This window comes from Coloeus monedula (assembly GCF_965178545.1).
Source record: "Coloeus monedula genome assembly, chromosome: 12".
NCBI classification, from domain to species: Eukaryota; Metazoa; Chordata; class Aves; order Passeriformes; family Corvidae; genus Coloeus; species Coloeus monedula.
The window spans coordinates 8257204-8263203 of record NC_138792.1 but is presented as its reverse complement, the minus strand read 5'-3'; positions in this window follow the sequence as shown (position 1 = coordinate 8263203).

Sequence of the window (6000 nt, the reverse complement as noted above, 5' to 3'; positions counted from 1 at the left end):
TTCTCCTGAGACCAAAAGTGGACAGGTTGACTGAGTTTCTGTGACTTAATGATCCAGTTTGTCCCTTCCTGTGGTCTGATCCTGGGTGTGTGATGCACAGCAGGAGGAGTGGCTATACAGCACCTCACTGGGAGTGAATACAGATGAACTTGCCATTCCTCTCAACAGGAGTGTTCTTGCCAAAAGAATCATGAACTCCTTGCCTGTTTCTTGGACTTGGTGCTTGCTCCTGCACCAGCCAGGTATGGCAGCCCTGCTGTGGAGGAACTTTGCTGGGCTCTCTGAAGCAGCAGGTTTTGACAGACCAAGGACCTTTCCCAGGTCTCAGATTAAGTGTTCTGCTGCACTGTGACCACCTGAACAGCTTCCAGATTGCAGAGGGCCAGTGCAAACCCAGACAGAAATTTTGTAAATTAAAGGCTGTAGAGGTAAAAAATTGAGATTGTGAGAAAGACTTCCGTGAAGAATAAGCTGTGTCTGTCACTGAACACTGTTGCAATTTCTAGCATTTACTGGGAACAACCAGTGCCACAGAGAAATATTAATTCTCCTTTTTTTTCCCTCCAATTATCATCATCACTGCAAGTAGCACTGTTTACAGTTCTGCGTTTGTCTTTAGAACTGATAGCTCTCTTGTTTAACAACTGTAGGGAAATCTGGGGCAGTCCCATTTTTACTTAGTGACACTCAGAGCACTAAATGTTGCAATGAAATCCCAGTTTTCCTGAAATCAATAGCAACATTTTTGCTGACATCAAAAGAGGCAATATGCGTCTGTAGATGCTTTCAGGTTTTTCCTGGAAAAGCCAAAATAAGGCTAATCTGATCTCAACTGATGTAATTGAAACTGAATAATTATTATACAGTGGTTCTGAGATCCCCAAGCAGATAAGCCCATCGTGTAAAGAAAGGGCTTGCACAAGGCAGTATCAGACTCTGCTCCACAGATGTTATGATCCTGGCCACAAGTCAGGAGATGTTTAATGTGTGTTTAACTTCCAAGCTCATGAATAGCTCCTGTTACTTCAGGGAGAGGACTTGCATGCCTAACCTCCAGGAAGTGATGAAATTCCCAAACCATGCCTAAATGAAGATCTAATACACAGACAGCCTTTCTTGAATTTTAGGCTTCTCGCCTGGCAGCCCTGACCTTCTGCAAGCCTGTGGAGGGCTGATAACTGTGTTTTTGTAGATAGTCTCAGCCAGTTCAGTTAATCTAGCAACGACAATGGCTTCCAAATTCAAAATGCAGAAGATCCTTAATCTGCATGGACTGTGCTTCCCTACTTCTGGGAATTTAAAGAGGGAGAATGCTGTTAAGAGGAGCACTGTGTGTGACTGTAAAATGTAACTACAGCACAATAAACCTTGATCACTTATTAACATACATAGCAAAACCAGAGCAGAATGGAGGATCTGGTAGAGCCTTCCAAAAGTGCCTGAGGCCCTTGGGGTGTGTGGGGCCGTTCTCTACATTGCACCTTGCCAGCTCTCAGGAGTCACCTGCTTGTGTCTGGGGAGGCAGAGGCCAAGCAGTGTGTGGAGAGAAGATAGATGCTTTCTTCCAGAGAGCTTTTTTCATTTTTTTCTTTGATTTCTTCTTGTTTTGTTGCTTAGATCAGTGTTGAGATCAAAGGCATTCTGATGGGATGCACAAACAACTTTTTTTTCTGTGGGAAAGAAGAAAGAAATCCAGTAAGTTATTTTGCACAACTTTCTACTGTACCAGCCATGTTAATTGAGTTTGCTCCTGTGGTTAAACTAAAATAGATGTTGATCATATTTTTGGACAGGCTTTTGGCTTCTGCCCTGTGAAAACTGCCTCCCTCAAGTGAGAATTTGGTCTTTAGGGCAGCATCTCCTAAGCAGTCTCACCTATGACTGGGTCAAGATGTTTACCATTGCTCTGTCAGTCCCAAGAGATCCACTTGCTGATTCTCTGGTCATGTCACTGTGCCTCTGAAAAACTCACCAAATGTGAAGTAACCACCATGTGGATTTTCCTTTGATACTTCCTTGAACCCCCTCTCCACTGGGAAGCAGATGTGTTGGCTTACCTGGCATCGGGCTGAGGAACTGAGGCTTAGTTTCTGTGCTCTCCATTTCTTCAGCTCTCTGTCCTTTCACCTCCTTTCATGGTGTGCTGCCAGTAACAGGGGTTGTAAGTGGTGTAGGACAGGGGCAGGTGTCCTCCTTGTCTGTGCAGAATGGTGCTGTGATCCCTCAGAGAGTGCTTGGAAACTAATACATTGATTAATTCCTTTTTAGTGTGGTAGTAGTAAGAATGAGCTACAGATGCCTTCAGAGGACCCATTCCATTGCTGACCAGCATGCTTTGAACAGTGAATTCCTTTCAGCTGTGTCTCTCCCCACATGTTTTATCCATTTTCTTCATTTCCTTCTCTCCTTTCATTTTCTTTTTATATTTCTACCTCATGAGGCAAGTAAGGATATCATCACAATCTCCATGCCTGCAAGGAGACAAGGATGAGTTCACTAGTGTTTTGGTCATGATAAACAGTCATTGAGTGGCACTGCCAGGCTTTCAGAGGAGAAGAAATCTCAGGCAGAGATTACCATTTCTTTAATGAGAATGTCTGCATAAACCATCATACAATCCAGCATATAATCCTTCACCTTTTCCTCTCTAACAGTTATTTCACTGAAGGAGAGTGCTTTGGGGTAGTTATTCCAACAGCATTTACAGAGCTTCCTGATGCTTCCTTGTAGATACACTACAGGAAAATCCCAACTGGCAATTCATGCTGGAGAGCAAGCATGGGGCAAGTGTCTGTGATGGAGAGGCATGAATGATGAGGGAGCCTGAATTCAGCAAGATGCCATTTTTCTCCTCTGGGCATTCCTCCTTGCACAGCTTGCTGTATTTGTGGCCTAGTTTTAATGAGAGATTTTTGACAATAGATGTGAATGTTGACATTTTCCTCTATTTTTTTTTTTTTCTTCTTTGGGTTTGAGCTGAGCACACACTGGAGTGATGAAGCTCAAGGGTGCCAGATTCAGTTCTACTGACAGCAAGTATCATGTCCTAGAGTCTTCTTTGTAAATCCTGAAGATGGTTAAATGTCTCTTTCCCCCATTATTTCTATTGAAAAGTAGCTTCTGCCTCATCCTTCTGGTCATAGAAACATTATAATTTCCAGTTCAAATTCACTCATGGCCTTTTTATTCTTCTTTGGTTATTTCTAGTCACTGATCTTGACTAGCTATTTTTCTTCCTTGGTGTTTGCCTTTGAGTTATTTCTGGATTGCAGTGATGACCCTTCTCAGCCTCTGTTTGGTTAAGCTAAAAAAAGCTGGCTACTCTGGTCTCCCTGAGAGGAATGTGCCTTATTCTGATTATCTTACCGGTCTTCGTCAGTCTCTGGCTTTTTTTTACAATACACACGTACTGAAGATCAGTGTGTGTGTGCTGAAGAGGGGCCCACACAACACCCTCTGTGTCCTGGCTGGTTCCCCCAGGTTCTGGACTGTTTTAAATGGCTTTGCTCACCACAAGAGTCACATGTGATTTTCAGTAAATACATGGTTTTGTTTTTTAAACCAAAACCCCAACCACCATTCAGTGAATGCAAAAACAAATTCTTGTCTGTGCAGAGTAAGGAATGGTGTGTAATTGTTTGGCAAGTTAAAGGATGGAATTTTTGCTGGGACAGTCCAGGTGCTGAAAGTATTTAAATAGTTTGATTCCCTTGCTCTGTGAGATCAGGACAGTTATTGCCATCAGTCCTTTACACTTGACTGCTCTCCTTTAACTTTTAGTCTCTGCTTCTTCAGGGAGGATCCTGTTTTGTAGTAACAAATGGAACATTTAAACACAGTAGTTACTTGTTGTGTCTGAACTCTCTGATTATTTGCAAATCACAGCAAAAGCTCCCAAACCCAATACAATAAAGTCCATATCAGAGTAAGTTTTGCCAGGCAGCCCAGGTGGTCAGGGTCACAGTGGTCACCTCAGGGTAACCAGTGTGAGCCTGATGCAGTGAGATCTGAGAAAATCTGTACCTGGTCTGCAAAAATTAGTGAGTGGAGTTATTGTGCCATTTGAAAATATGGGAGCTGCAGTAGAAAGTAAGAGCTTCAATGTAGTTGCAAACCATAGGTCAAAATTTCAGTCAGGGTAACAGAAGAATTGATGGCACCATTTGAGTTTCTGCCAGGTGAAGATTGGGCCTAATATTTGTTTTCCCAAGTAAAAGGGTCCAGTCAATCGGGCAGCCTGCCTGGAGAACAAAGGACCAAACCAGATTTTAATTGCCCAATGGCCATTCTTTCAGCACAGATCTGTGTTTATGTGCCAGAATAATTTGGGTTTGTGTCTGACACAGGAGATCTGACTTGTGGAGGGACTTCAGTCTGGGCTGTTATTCTTGGAGGACTGGGGAAATGAGGGTGTATCCTCCCTGCCCTTAGAGTCTGCACCTGAAGACACCTTTCAGGTAGGAGTTGTTTGCTATTGGTGGCCAGAATGGTGAATGATGTGCAAGCTCTCTTTAAAGTAATGTGGGAGGGGAAGGAAGAGAGAAAGAGAGAAGGGACAGAAAGATCCTGAAGGGTTTTCTTCAGCCTGGCTTAATTTGGAGGTGACACTTCATATGTCAATTTAAATTAAGCCATTTCAAAGAGCACCCACCCCAGAGCCTCTGATGCACTCTTAAGACAGCAAGTGTGGGGCACGTTGGGTGACTGACACAGCTGAGGACAGAGAGGGAGGGAGCAGCAGGAGGAGCTGAGATGAAGGGTTTCATGGCAGGGCTGCTTTGTCCCCTGCCATGTGTGATCACATGTAATTACCGGGCTGTAGTTCACCTCTGTTTTCTTTATCACACGTTTGGGCCTAGTGTTCTGGTGTGTTAGGTCCAGGTACCTCGTTCTTATGTCATGTTTTTTTGCAGCCTTTCTGATCTGAGTAAGGTTTAACTAGGAGTCTTGTCTGGGTGTTGAACAGTTAATGTTCAAGAAAGCTAACACCTGCATTTGCAGCCTTGTCCCCTCCTATGCAACTGAATAGCATTTCATGATGGCAGGGAAATAATTCAGTACAACCAGGCCCTACTCTGTGGGTGATGAATAAGCTCAAGTGAAGTAGAGGTCATTCATGTTAATCTGAAGCAAATAGGATTGTGGGACTGGGGGAAGAGGGTGAACCCCCTTTTATGTACAAATTCTATAGCTCAGAGGCTTAGGAAACACTTAATAGTAAACATTTGCAAAGAATCCATGCCGTTAACCTTTTCCGAGGGGAGAGACAAATGGTTTTCCTGCTTCATTTTGTGCAGGTCTCACATTTTGGTACGTATGCAAATTGTGCTGGGTGGCAGTGTCTCATACAAATCAGCCTGAAGTGCAGAGGCAGCCATGCAAGCAAAATGGCTTGTCTTTCCCTGCAGCTGCAGTGAGACTTCTAGCACAGGAGAACCAGGCAGAAAGAGAGCCTGATTTGTAAGGAAGCATCAAGAAGAGAGAAGAAAACCAGAAATCCTCCTAAATTGCTGTCCCACTAGCAGAAACCTTCATATCCATGCTACAGTGCCGCCGTGTGTTTTTGATGATCTGAGGAGCATCCAGCACTGTTTCATTTTTCTTTGGGTTTTGGAGTGTCCTTATCCTGACTTCTCAAGGCAAGGAAATCTGTGATCAACTCATGGCTGTGCAGAACCGGGGAGGTAATGTTTGGGAAGAAATGAACAGCACTTTTTTGAGATTAGGACTGAAACGGGCATGGAAGATAACATGGATGTGAAGCATAAGCAGGTACCTTTGCAGGAATATTGACTGCCTGTTGTAAAGACAGTGTGAGGGCTGGGCATTATTGTGCTGCTGCTGTTCTCTGTCCCAGCTCCTTTGTGGATCTGTGAATCAGGTTTTTTCACACTGTTTAACAGCAGTTACTGATACACCTGCATAGAATCATCCTAATTATAAATCTAATGTGTCTCCAATCCCTTTGCAATATTTCTTTTATGAGTTGGGTAGGAATCA